This window comes from Bufo gargarizans, chromosome 10, assembly GCF_014858855.1.
Source record: "Bufo gargarizans isolate SCDJY-AF-19 chromosome 10, ASM1485885v1, whole genome shotgun sequence".
NCBI classification, from domain to species: Eukaryota; Metazoa; Chordata; class Amphibia; order Anura; family Bufonidae; genus Bufo; species Bufo gargarizans.
The window spans coordinates 9,035,415-9,050,495 of record NC_058089.1 but is presented as its reverse complement, the minus strand read 5'-3'; the positions used below and the strand labels follow the sequence as shown (position 1 = coordinate 9,050,495).

The window sequence follows — 15,081 nt, the reverse complement described above, 5'->3', positions numbered from 1 at the left end:
TTTCTGTTCCGTTCAAACATAGAACATGTCCTATTATTTCCCACAAATAACGATCAGTCAATGGGTCTGCAAAAAAAACAGAATGCATCCGTATGTCTTCTGCATCCGTTACGTTTTTGCGGAACCATCTATTGAAAATGTTATGCCTAGCCCAAATTTTTTATGTACTCACTGTTTAAGCATTATTGTATGCTTCCGTTTCCATTTGCAATCCGCAAAAAATTTATCAAAAACGCAAACCAAACAGAAAGGCAAAATGGAACCGAAGCGAAAACACTACTGAAACAAAAAACTGAACAACGGACTGTGGACTGAAAAATATTGCAAAAGCCATACGGTTGTGTGCAGGAGGCCTTATTAGCATGTTCCACCAGTCTGGGTAATTCCAGCTATTGATTGCACATGTTTATGAATTCTCTTAGGCTTGGGCTCCATAGCAGGCATTGTTTGCACAGTTGTAGCGGTAAAATTGTGTATTAGCAAAATAGCCAATGTTTTCCTGCCGTCGCAATTGTTTGTGTGCGTTTAAATTTTTTTGCTGTAGACGAGCCTTTAGGTACATGCGCACAGGTGCAGCTTTAGGGCTCAAGCCTGTTGCTCGGCCGTGGCCCTATTGCGGCCCACATACAGTCCGCAATATACGGACACCGGCCGTGTGCACCCTGCATCTTAGATGCGGACTCATTCATTTGAATGGGTCCGCAATACGGGAGATGCGGTGAGGTGCGGACTTGTAGATTTTGCGGACTTGAAAAATAGGGCAGACTTGTAGATTTTGAAATTAGCAGCATTGTCTGTGCGATGCCGCACCTTCTGTAGAGGGGTTTTCCCCATAGACTTCAACGGGGTTGTTAACAAACAGAAAATCTGTACCAAAAGATGCCAAAAAAAATATACTTGAAAAATAGGGCAGATGTATGTGTGGTTTTAGTCATGTTTTGGTGCTGATTTCTGCAAACAAATCTGCACTGTGTGCAGGTAGTCCTAGGAGTTACGGCTGGAGAAAATTCACAATTTTACAGCTGCCGTTGCCCAGAGATAATATGTAGCTTTACGGCTTTATATAATTAGCGATGACTGCAGCGTACACGATGTGGATATTTGATCACTAGCATCAGACCTCACCCTCCATGTCTGTGACCTACATTTCATCCCCCGAGCGGACATGTGTGTTATATACGGTATGTATGTGTGTGTGTATATATATATATATATATATAGGACACTTCTGAAGCTCAGTGAAGGCTCCTAATGGACAATGACTGCACAATGCATGCTCCTTTGTTACTGCTGATTAAACCGGTGCAAAGATCAATGGAAACACAAGCTCTGTCTGTTTGCTTCAGAGCAGACGTTCAGTACAGAAGCCTCGGGGATGAAGTGACCTTTCTGAGTAGAGTCTGTATCTCCTGGTATAGGACATTGATCAGTACAGTGTCTGAACTCCAGGGAGCAGCTACGCTCCTAGTCGGTTCATGTTGTACCCAAAAGCCGTGCAGTCTGTAGGCCTTGATTTACATCGATCTAGTTGTCTTTGAGGGTCACAACATAACATAACACTAGTACCTGGCTAGATAAGGACACAACATAGAAATTCTGTATTTTTTTAGACTATAAGGGCCGCCAATTTGTGGAACGGAACGTGCCAGCCATAATACAAATGCCTAATCTTTTATGCAAAACAGACAAGAATAGGACATATCCTGTTTTTTCAGGAGCAACGGATGCGGACAGCACACAAAGTGCTGTCCGCATCTTTTGCAGCCCCATTGAAGTGAATGGGTCGGCATCCAAGACGCAAAAAAAATGTGGCTCAGAGAACCAACCAAACAAATGTCTCCATATTACTTAATAATATGAACCATATATCAGATACAAATCCATAACACCAACCAATTATATATCAGTCCCAAATGATATCAATAAATTTGTTTAAATGGGTTGTCCGGGTTCAGAGCTGAACTTGGACATATCCCCTTTTTCACCCACGCAGCCCCCATGACTTGAGCATCAGAGCAGTTCATGCTCTGCTACTCTCCTTTGCCCTGCGCTGAATCGCGCAGGACAAAGGCGTTTTCTGGAGTTCTGGTGGCGAACTGGGCTCTTCTTAGGGCTGCCAGGTGGAGGCTTCCACCCAGCAGTGAGCCCGGTGATGTCACCGGCACAGATGGGTGGGCTTTAGTGCTGCCCTAGCTTGTGAAATTTTAACTTGCCATGTCACATTTGAGTTGCACCCCATGAGTAGAAATTACAAAAAAAGTGACCGCATTTTGGAAACAACGGGAAAGGGTGGCAGTTTTATTGGTACTATTTTAGGGTACAGATGATTCTTGGTTGCTCTATATTACACTTTTTTGTTAGGCAAGGTAACAAAAAAAACGCTGTTTTGGCACAGTTTTTTTGTTTATTTATTTATTTATTTATTTATTTACAACGTTCATCTGACAAGTTAGATCATGAGCTATTTTTATAGAGCAGGTTGTTACGGACGCGACAATACCAAATATGATTTTTTTAGTGTCTCCATATTCTGAAAGCCATAGTTTTTTTGGGGGTGACTGTCTTATGTGGGGGCTAATTTTTTTCAGTATGAGATGACGGTTTGATTGGTACTATTTTGAGGTGCATATGACTGATCGCTTGCTATGACGCTTTTTGTGATGTAAAGTGCCAAAATGACTTTGATACCATTTTTATTAGATTTTTTTTACGATGTTCACCTGAGGGGTTAAGTCACGTGATATTTTTATAGAGATGGTTGTTACAGATGTGGCGATACCTAATATGTATACTTATTTTTTTATTTATTTAAGTTTTATACACTAATATTATTTTTGAAACAAAAAAAAAGGTTTTAGTGTCACCATAGTCTGAAAACCATAGTTTTTTTAGTTTTTGGGCAATTCTCTTAGGGCTCATGCACACGAATGTTTTTGCGTTCCGTATACGGGCCGTATTTTGATTCCATATACGGTCGTGTGCATGAGCCCTAAGGTACGGTATAATTTTTGCAGGATGAGATGACTGTTTGATTGGTACAATTTTGGGAAACATATGACTTTTTGATCGCTTGCTATTACACTTTTTGTGATGTAAGGTGACAAAAAAAAGGCTTTTTTGACACCGCTTTTTTTTTTTACTGTGTTCATTTGAATGGTTAGGTCATGTGGTATTTTTATAGAGCAGGTTGTTATGGACGCGGCGATACCTAATATGTATACTTAAAAAAAATATATTAAATGTAAAACAATAAAAGCATTTTTGAAACAAAAATTATTTGTTTCTAGCAATGCATCCCCCGCCGTACATGCACAGCGTTTTGTGTTAAGCGGTTAATCAGTTTTACCATCTGTATAAGATAGGCAGCATTGGAGCTACCTATTCTCTGCGCATGGACAAACTGTCCGGACTTTTACTATTCCATAGTCTCACTCAGGATAGGTCATCAATATCAGATTGGCGATGGTCTGCCACCTGCCACCCTTGCTGATCAGCTGTATCAGGAGACGGCGTGCGCAGTGTGCACCTGCCATCTCCTGTCTCTTCCTGTTCACCACTGCTTTGCCATAGACACAGCAGCAGGAAGAGATATGGGAGACGGCATGTGCACACAGCGCGCGCCGTCTCCTCATACAGCTGATTGGCGGGGGTGCCAGGTGTTGGACGACTATGATCTGATATTGATGAACTATCCTGAGAAGAACCCCTTAAAAAAGTCTGTGGAGCATGGTCGCTATTGGCTCGAAGTAGATTATTTTTGTTCCTGACGGAAAATAAAGTAGTAGAAAGCTCAGCCCCATCTCTGCAAATTTGCCATAGCATAAATACATCATCCTCATACCTGAACCATGCCATTCTCTTATCCTTAAAACTACAGTCATACACAAACTGGCTTTCAAAAAAAAAATCCTTAAATATGTTTGCGTAGCTTGGTGCTACCAGAGCACCCATCAAAGATCCTTGTAACTGTAAATAATAATCTCCAAACCTAAAATAATTTTTTGTAAGAACCAAATCCAGTGGAGACATTTAAGAATCTTATGTAATCATTGTGTGAGGTAGGATTTTTACATAGTTTTTGATGGACCGCCGTAACCCCTTCAGTATATGGGAGTCTGGTATAGAGGCTGCCAATGTCAAGAGTACATAACCATGTAACCTTGTCAGTCTTACAGCTTTCTAACCATTGAAAAAATTGTCCAGTATCCCTCAAACGATGTGGGAGTCTGCACACAATATCCTGCAGAAAAGACGACACGATTGGTCTCCTTGGTGATTTTTCCAGCTTTTTATAAATCTTTGGCAATAAGTAAAACACAGGCACACAAGGGTGTGGATTACTCGGTGCCAAAAATAAATCTCTCCCAATAACACCTGCAGTGAGCGCGTCATTCAAAAAAATCATCCATTTCTTTTTTAGATATTAGAGTAGGGTCGCAACTCAATTTACGATATACATTCTCATCTCCTAACTGATTTAAAGGGGTTGTCCGGGCTTTTAATATTGATGATAGGTCATCAATATCAGATCGGTGGGGATCCGACACCTGGTACCCGCGCCGAGCAGCTGCATGAATAGACGCCGCACGCAGTGTGCACGTGCCGTCTCCTGTCTCTCTTCTGCTACTGCTTTGCCATAGACAGCAGCTGATCTGATATTGATGACCTATCCTGAGAATAACTTATCAATACTAAAAGCCTGGACAACCCCTTTAAGGCCTCCTTGACATGCATATCACATCTAACATCAGGATCAAACTTGCTCTTACTTCTTAAAGCGACCAGAGTAATATTGTTTGTTGCAGATTTACTGCAATTAAAGGTACGATTACTGTAAAAAAACAAATAAAATGCATCTTACATCTCATATTGCAACAAAAATGATAAAAATCAATCATGATATCAAATTTATCACTAACCCTAGTGGCAACAAACCCAAGTCCTTAATTCAAGAGAATTTTTTTTTTCACTTACAGTTAAATGTTTTGAAGAGATATTCACTGTTAGGTCCTCTGTTTTTCGGGGGAAAAAATGTTCTTGTTGGTATTGTCCTGTGCAGAGTTGGTTTGATTCTGTCCGCTTGTACTCTCGTTTGAAGAACTTGTCTCTCCTTCATCTTTTGATTCCCTAAAAAAATGCGCGTTCTCTTTGTTTTCTTGGTTGATCTGAGGGTCATTCAATTTTGACTCGCGTCCGATGTCTCTGTCTCACTTACAGAAATATCACTCAGAGATCTTGGAAATTGGTTCTTACGAAAACCCCAGGTTTTCCTCCTTTCCTTCTCACAGGTATACACAATCTCTGGTGTCCTGTTCAAACGACTCCGTTTGCTTCGTAAGATCTCCTTTCAGACGTCTTGGTATTCTTATCCAGTTCAATCTGTATCCGACTGCGTTGTCAAGTGTATCAGTTTCTTTAAACTCCCCCTCCAATGTAGAAATAAATGCGGTTCCCAATGCACGGGCACCATCCGTGCGGCTGCCGCGACGAATCCAGGCCCATTCAACTTGAATGGGTCCATGATCCGTCCGCACTGCAAAAAAATAGAACAAGTTCTATAGAATACGTTCAAGTGAATGGGGCCGTAATACGGGCCATGGCCGGCAACGGCTGTGTGCATGAGGCCTTAGATGTTCCAGTTTTTGGGATAATTCACCACAGCTTGTTCTTGAGCTTTAGCCCAGGAGAGACCAGCATTCTCTGCTTGTTCAAGAACTATATTCCTTTCTGCCTCCTGAGAATTATCTGCTCAGCCTTAGGCCTCATGCACACGACAGGTTTTTTTTTGCAGTCCGCAAAAAGGGCTTCCGTTGTTCCGTGATCCGTGTCCATTTTTGTTTTCGTGTGTTATCCTTTATTTTTGGAAGAACTCCAGACATGAAGGAAAGTAAAAAAAAAATCTAAGTCAAGTTTGCCATGCAAATGATAGGAAAAAAACGGATGCGGATGACAATCTTGTGTGCCTCCGTGTTTTTTCACGGACCCATTGACTTGAATGGGTCCGCGGACCGTGAAAAAAATAGGACAGGTCATATTTTTTTCACGGACTGGAAACACGGATCCCGGACACGGATGACAAACGGTGCATTCGCCGAGTTTTCCACTGACCCATTGAAAGTCAATGGGTCTGCGGAAAATCACGGAAAACGGAACAACGGACACAGGACACAGGACACAACAGGACTTCACAGAAATTTGGGCTTGGGATTGGTGTTGTGTAGATTGTATTATTTTCCCTTATAACATTGTTATAAGGGAAAATAATAGCATTCTGAATATAGAATGCATAGTACAATAGCGCTGGAGGGGTTAAAATAAATAAATAAATAAATAATTTAACTCTCCTTAATCCACTTGCTCACGCAGCCTGGATTCTCTTCTGTGCTGTGTACAGGAAAAAGACCTGTGGCGAAGTCACTCCGGTCATCACATGGTCCATCACATGATCTTTTACCATGGTGATGGATCATGTGATGACCGGAGTGACATCACCACAGGTCCTTATCCTGTACACAGCACAGGAGAGATGCCGGCTGCGCGAGCAAGTGGATTAAGGTGAGTTAAAAAAAAAATGTAACCCCTCCAGCGCTATTGTACTATGCATTCTGTATTCAGAATGCTATTATTTTCCCTTATAACCATGTTATAAGGGAAAATAATAAAGATCGGGTCCCCATCCCGATCGTCTCCTAGCAACCGTGTCCGCACCTAGCAACCGCCTCCTAGCAACCGCATCCGCACTTGCTTGCGGATGCTTGCGATTTTCATGCAGCCCCATTCACTTCTATGGGGTCTGCGTTGCGTGAAAAACGCACAAAATAGAGCTTGCTGCGATTTTCACGCAACGCACAAGTGATGCGTGAAAATCACCACTCATGTGAACAGCCCCATAGAAATGAATGGGTCCTGATTCAGTGTGGGTGCAATGCGTTCAACTCACGCATTGCACCCGCGCGGAAAACTCACCCGTGTGAAAGGGGCCTTAGAAATCCGTCTTAGGCCTCATGCACACGACCGTTGAGTGTTTTGCGGTCTGCAAATTGCGGATCCGCAAAACACTGATGGCGTCCGTGTGCGTTCCGCAATTTGCGGAACGGCACGGACAGCCATTAATATAACTGCATATTCTTGTCCACAAAACGGACAAGAATAGGACAGTTTCCTTTTTTTTATTTTTTGCGGACCACGGAACGGAGCAACGGATGCGGACAGCACATGGAGTGCTAACCGCATCTTTTGCAGCCCCATTGAAGCAAAAACTGCGGCTCGGATGCGGACCAAAACAACGGTCGTGTGCAGGAGGCCTTAAATAAAGCATTGATTTAAGAACAGTTCTTTTAACCCCTTAAGTACGGGCCCTTTCTTGGTTTCGTATTTTTTGTTTATTCCTCCCCACGTTCCAATAGCCAGAATTTTTTGAAATTTTCCGTTCATTTAGCCATATGAGGGCTTATTTTTTCGCAGGATAAGTTGTATTTTTAAGGGCACCATTTAATTTACCATGTCTGTTATTGGAAAACAGGGAAAAAAATGGTGGGGTTAAATTGAAAAAAAAAAAACAAAACACTGTTATTAAATTTGTGTGTGTGTATGGGGGGGGGGGGGGTGACTAAAAATGGCAAATTCTGTATTTTTCATTTTTTTATGTTATGGCGTTCACCACCAAGGTTTTTTTTTTTTTTTTACATAACGGCATTCACTGTGCGCTAAAAATGACAAATGATGTTCTTATTCTGCGGCTCAATACAAATACAGTGATACCAAACCAAAATTAAAAACCTTTGAAAAAAATCTAAATTTTCTTTGCATTGCCATTTTCAGACAGCCATAACTTTTTTTATATTTCCGTCCACATAGCTGCATAAGGGCTTGCTTTTGCAGTTTTTATTAGTACCATTTTTGTGGTATCTTCGACTTTTTGATCACTGTTGTTCAATTTTTTTGTTGGGGGGGGGGTGACTAAAATATGGTGAATCGTGTATTTTCCTTTTTTGTTTGTTTTAATTATAGCATTCACCGCAGCGTTATCTGGAATTTTTGTGAATATCATTTTTAGAGGTCGCTGATTCAGTAACTGAATTCTTATGTATTAATTTGAACTCTATTTGTGCTACATCTTTGTTAGGCTACATGCACACAAACGTTGTTTGTTTCTGTGTCCGTTCAGTTTTTTTTGCGGATGCGGACCCATTCATTTAAATGGATCCACCAAAAAAAAACTAAAACACATGGCATATGGATTATTATTTTTTTTTGCGGATCTGCAATTTGCGGACCGCAAAACACATACGGTCGTGTGCATGTAGCCTTGACCATACTTTTTGATGGTAGCGCCCGTATGTGCCTAGGGCTACATGCACACAACGGTATGTGTTCTGCGGTCCGCAAATTGCAGATCCGCAAAAAAAAACAACGGATGACATCCGTATGCCATCCGTTTTTTTAGGGGTTTTTTCGGATCCATTGTAACAATGCCTAAAACGGACAAGAATAGGGCATGTTTTCATTTTTATGCGGAGCTAAGGAACGGACATTTTTCCCGAACCAATTAAAATGAATGGGTCCGGATCCTATCCGCAAAAAAATAAACGGAACAGACACTGAAACAAAATACGTTTGTGTGCATGAGGCCTAATAGGGTTTACTTCTAAAAAAACTAATAAAAAACCTGTGTGCAGCAGGACACATAACTTCCTCTGCACCCCTTATACCGGATATACACTCACCTAAAGTATTATTAGGAACACCTGTTCTATTTCTCAGTAATGCGATTATCTAGTCCACCAATCACATGGCAGTTGCTCCGATGCATGTCGGGTTGTGGTCCTGGTCAAGACAATCTCCTGAACTCCAAGCTGAATGTCAGAATGGGAAAGAAAGGTGATTTAAGCAATTTTGAGCGTGGCATGGTTGTTGGTGCCAGACGGGCCGGTCTGAGTATTTCACAATCTGCTCAGTTACTGGGATTTTCACGCACAACCATTTCTAGGGTTTACAAAGAATGGTGTGAAAAGGGAAAAACCTCCAGTATGCGGCCGTCCTGTGGGCGAAAATGCCTTGTTGATGCTGGAGGTCAGAGGAGAATGGCCGACTGATTCAAGCTGATAGAAGAGCAACGTTGACTGAAATAACCACTCGTTACAACCGAGGTCTGCAGCAAAGCATTTGTGAAGCCACAACACGCACAACCTTCAGGCGGATGGGCTACAACAGCAGAAGACCCCACCGGGTACCACTCATCTCCACTACAAATAGGAAAAAGAGGCTACAATTTGCACGAGCTCACCAAAATTTGACTGTTGAAGACTGGAAAAATGTTGCCTGGTCTGATGAGTCTCGATTTCTGTTGAGGCATTCAAATGGTAGAGTCCGAATTTGGCGTAAACAGAATGAGAACATGTATCCATCATGCCTTGTTACCACTGTGCAGGCTGGTGGTGGTGGTGTAATGGTGTGGGGGATGTTTTCTGGGCACACTTTAGGCCCCATATAGAATCAATGCCACGTAGAATTAAGGCAGTTCTGAAGGCAAAAGAGGGTCCAACACCGTATTAGTATGGTGTTCCTAATAATTCTTTAGGTGAGTGTATATGTATACATCAGATGTATATTACTTTGACTAACTGATTTTGCTGGGATAAAGTGACCATGTAATATGTATAGGGGCCTCATAACTCTCCCTGAACCTCAGGCTATTAGATTTCAACATGCCCAGTCCTTTTATTCTTGGGATATAAGGCCTCATGCACACGACAGTGTTTTTTCACCGTCAGTGATTTGGCTTCAGTGGTCCGTGTCCGATTTTGCTTCAGTTGTGTTTCCATGTGTCTTCCTTTTTTTTTGTCTGACAGGGGGAAAAAAAGAAAGGTTAATGAAAAGTGTAATTTTATTGCACCAAGGTCTTGTAGAAAAAAAAAGGGACACGGATGACATACCAGTTGTGCATCAGTTTTTTTTTGACGGACCCATTGACTTAAATGGGTCCGTCCTTCGTTTTCCACTGACAAGAATAGGACGGGTTATATTTTTTTGACGGACTGGAATTACGGATCACGGACGCAGAGAAAAAACTGAGGACTATCGGTTTTTTTTCACAGCTCCATAGAAATGAATAGGGCCTCCGCTAAACTGTGAAAAATGATGGAACGGACGCGGATGCACAGAACGGTCGTGTGCATAAGGCCTAAGTCTGACAATGGCTTTCTCCCTTCTCATTTATAAAAACATCCAAGATCGGCCAATTGAAATCCAACCTGACACATACTTATCTCACCTGCCACCTGCCATCAGGAGAGAGTCAGGAGGACACATTAGGAAGTAGGCTGGACCTTTCAAAATCGTCTAGTTTGACTGACCTACAACTAATGTACAAGCAGTGCGAATTTGTGAGCATAGGATGTCACCTCAGTGGAAGGTTTTATGATTATTCTAGTTCTGCAAGCAAGCTGCTCCTCAGAGGTGACAACCCCAGGGGGAGCCGACATGGCGATCTCTGGGTGTTGACACCTATGATGGTCCTGTCGGTATAACCGGGCAGTCCACAGCAGAGCTTGTAGGAAAGAAGACGCAGATGAAGATAAGGAACATTAGCATCTACAAGGTGAGTGCCTTTATAATGAATGCACTGCCATCTCACTATATGATGTTATGTCTATGCTTTATAGACTGCTTCTGGCTATTATGTATTCACATAGTCTTTCCAGGGTTATTATATTCACACCTCTCCCATCCATTCAACTCCATTTTATAAAACTGTCTCATTTTATCTTACATGAGTGGATTTTGTAAATTACCTTATGTTAGACTTCTGGAGAGAAACCTTTAGTTTACATTCTCTTCAAGTAGTACAGTACTTCCCTAGCCATTCTTCATTATACAGCCTTGCTAGACTTAAAGGGAATGTCCACTCTTTTTTTTTTTTTTCTAATTGGGTCCAAAATACTAAGGGCTCATGCACACGACCGTGCTGTTTTTTGCAGTCCGCAAATTGCGGATCCGCAAAAAACGGATGACGCCCGTGTGCCTGTTGCAATTTGCGGAGCGGAACAGGAGGCTTATTATACAGAGTGCTATTCTTGTCCGCAAAACAGACAAGAATAGGACATGTCTCATAAATTTTGCGGGGTCACGGTACGGAGCAACGGATGCAGACCGCACACAGAGTGCTGTCCGCATCTTTTGCGGACCCATTGAAATGAATTGTTCTGTATACGGAATCAAAATGGTCCGTATACGGAACGCGAAATACTGTCGTGTGCATAAGCCCTTCCTGTAACCCCTTAAGTACTGAGCCCTTTTTTGGTTTCTCATTTTCGTTTATTCCTCCCCACGTTCAAATAGCCATAACTTTTTTACATTTTCCATTCATTTAGCCATATGAGAGCTTATTTTTTGCAGGGTAAGTTGTATTTATAAAGGCACCATTTAATTTACCATGTCTGTTATTGAAAAACGGGAAACATTCTTTCTGGGGTTAAATTGAAAAAAAAACAACAACAAAAAATCACAATTCCACCAAGGTTTTTTGGGTTTTGACATAACGGCGTTCACTGTTGCTCTAAAAATGACATTATGTTCTTATTCTGCGGCTCAATACAAATACAGTGATGCCAAACTTGTATAGTTTTTATTTTGTTTAATTACTTTAAAACAATAAAAACCTTTAAAAAATCAAATTTTCTTTTTATTGCCATTTTCTGACAACCATAACTTTTTTTTATATTTCCGTCCACATAGCTGTATGAGGGCTTGTTTTTTTGAAGTTTTTATTGGTACCATTTTTGTGGTATGTTAGATCTTTATTCATTTTTTTTTTGTGGGTGGAGGGGGTGACTAAAAATGGTGAATCGTGTATTTAAATTTTTTTTCTGCTCAGGAAGTTTTTATATACAGAGACACTGTAGGAAACAGAGGGAGCAGCTACTGGGCCTCGATCTTGACTAGTCACAGGAGTGGGGGTTGCATGGAAGTCATAGGTTGCGAAGAAGTTGCTGGGGAGGTGCCTGTTCAAAAATTTGCTGTGGGGCCTAGTCATTTCTAGTTACGCCACTGCCTCTGCCGACATCTGACATTCAGAGAAACGAGAATCTGACAAGTTGTATTTTATCTCAGATCCATTGCCTCTCCCAGAGATGAGTGGCATCAGAGGTGTCTGCTGCTTATTGCTCTCAATTGAAATAACATGGGCGTTTAACATAATTATTATTGAGAGAGTGGGGGTTATCGTTGTACAAAGGCTGATCAATATACCCAGCTTTTCAAAACCCTGAGCTAATAGAAGAAGGGGTCTCTCATGTAATACCTCAATTTTTTTTAGCCAGAATGGATAGCGGTTACTAGTGATGGACGAGCATCGGCCGGGATGGTTTGCAAACCCGATCAAATGTTTGTGAACCACAAGTTCGCGGCTGGCCCCATTCACTTTAATGACAGGCGAACCTGAAAAACTTTCAGCTCATATTTGAAGCCACCAAATACTTAGTAGAAGTGTACAAATAGTACCACACCATTGACAGTGACATACTAGAGGGGGATCAATGACAAAAATTCTAACAAAAAATATGTATCTTAATCAGGGGACATTTTTATGCATCTTAAAGGGAAATTCTCTGAAATGTGCCCTGCTGGAGCCTAGAACAATTTCATTTTGGGCCACAGGAGTACGGACCATAAAATAAATTGTGATTATGTGGCTCGAGGTACATTATGTGATCACTGAATAACAATTTTTACTGTATCCCATCCCCCCCCACACTTTTTGGGGGGGGGGCAACTGGTATATCACACCAGTAGAAATTATTTGTTCCAATGTCGTTTGTCACTATCTGTAGCTGCGGTAACGCAGCAAAACCTCAAACAAATGCTGCACTACCCAAATGCACTATATAGAAAGTATATTATTGGTATATAACACCCCTGCGTCAATAATTTTTTTTTTTTTTGGGGGGGGGGGGGGCAACTGGTATATTACACTAGTAGAAATTATTTGTTCCAATAGCGTTTGTCCCTCTGTATAGCTGCGGTATCGCAGCAGAACCACACACAACTGCTGCACGATACAAATCCACTATAATATACTTTCTATGTTAGAAAATATATTATAAGTATATTCCACCCCTCAGTAAGTCATACCTATCGATAGCACACCTATACCAGTCCCTAAAAGGACTTTTGTGGCCCTGAGTGTTTGGTGTCCCTAACAGCCTGTCCCTGCTCCGCACAGCAACCTCTCCCTACACTGGCAAAAGACTGAATGTAAAATGGCGGCCAGATCAGGTTTATTTATAAGGTAGGGGGTATGTCCATGTGCTGAAACGTCTCAATTGACTATCCTGTCCCACCTGATGGCTGTGTCATGGGTCAAAGTTCTTCACAATGTAAAAGAATATGGCGCCGGCGGACATCGCCATATGTTCACCTGTTCAACGAATCGCGAACGAGCAAAGTTTGCCGTGAAACTATCGCCGGGTGAATCGCAAGGCCATCTCTAGCGGTTACACATGCTATCGACTGATTTCAGCAAACACTGTGCCATGCATCATTTTCCCGGTGCTGTGGAGAAATTGAACACTTACTGCCTGGCTTAACCATAATTTTCAGCTAATTGCTGGAGGTTCCAGCAGCTGAACATGCTGTGCTTAGCTTATTGTCTGAAAAGGACTGGCAAAAGTCCTGATAGGGACTTAAATGAGAGTCTCTTCTGTTCAGGATCTTCAGCTCTTGACCAGAGTAGAGAGCAGTTACAAGAAGGGTCCATCCTGTCATGCATTAGAGACAACTCATTGATTTCGATGGGAACCAATGTAATGCTTTATTTCCCCTGTGGGGGCAGTACAGGGAAATTAATCACTTATTTCCAGATTGGTCCACAAATTTACTGCTCATTGATGGGGGTGCAAGCAGGAGAACACTTTGATCAGTTGATAACCCTTCTATGAAGTAAGTGAACACCCCCTTGATTATTTCACATGCGATACATTGCTTATAGGGGCTACTGGTGTCTTGTATTTTAATAAGGTAGATACTGGTACTTTGTATCAGTGATGCATTACATTTAATTTGCTATTTCCATGGCGAGGGGCTGACATCTTGTTTTCTATGTAGGTAAAGGAATTTCCTTTGTGAACATGTCTGCTCCTATGGATGCAACCAGCGCCAGGCTGTTTCCAGCAAGCTGGTGCCATTTCTTATTCTCTGCTTGATTCTGTAATCTGTAAAGTGTCCTTATCTGATTCCTCTCTGTAAATATCTGAAAGACCTTGTCTCCATGAATAGAAATGTACTTTTGCAGTGACGAGACTGTCATGGGCTGTCGGGAGATTCAATATAAATTGGTGCAGACCCGACTAAAGACACGGAAAGTTCTCGGCTACAAATAGATAGGAGGTTGTAGAACACTAATGAGATGACTCTCGAGGTGTCAGAGCCGAGGCGTGCCCCCTCCCCGGCTGTGAGCTGTGCTGTTATTGAGATGTTGAATTCCTAACAAGTGTCAAGTAGTCAAAGGACGGAGGTTGTGCTGTTATTACTGGTGCTGAACAGTTAGAGGGGATTCTGGAGGTGCCAGGTATCAGTTCCAAAAAAATGGTCATTGTGCAGCTAATATACTCTCTCTCTGTGAATGGAAACACTCATGGTTTATCTTCTGCTTACATACTGTAGCTGCAGTGTGTTTTTGTTTAGCTCACAGACAGGCCTGGATTATAGGGTTAGCACATGGAGCACATGTCCTGGAGCATCCACTACTACCCTCCCTGAAAGCTTTTGGAATGTGGTGACCATTTATATGTGTCTTTGAATGTCTCTGCTATCTCTCTCTGTCTGTAGAGGACCATGCACCTCAGTACACTGTATTGGACATACCAGTGATTTAAATAAGAGCTGTGTAATACTTCACTTGTCCAATAGTGGTGTAGGGGAGTCAAACACTTCCTGCCAGGTTATCCTGCAGATTTGTAAGAGACTTGCCTATGTGTGTTCCAGCAGCATGATCCTCAGCCACGGTGTGCCCGCTCCGGGAGAAATGCGCTGCTGAGCCATGCCCCCTGGTGACACAACAGCATTCTTGGCAACAGGATGCAA

The 15,081-nt window shown here is 42.0% G+C and overlaps 1 protein-coding gene across 1 annotated transcript in view; it reads left to right on the top strand.

Annotated features, from left to right (window-relative positions):
• Window positions 1–1,140: 1,140 nt before the first annotated feature.
• OSBPL5 (oxysterol binding protein like 5) overlaps window positions 1,141–15,081 on the top strand; it is an 85,548-nt gene continuing 71,607 nt past the window's right edge. The window contains exon 1 of the mRNA XM_044269644.1: window positions 1,141–1,181. The gene's annotated coding sequence lies outside the window, so the exon portion shown is untranslated. The remainder of the gene's footprint in view (window positions 1,182–15,081) is intronic.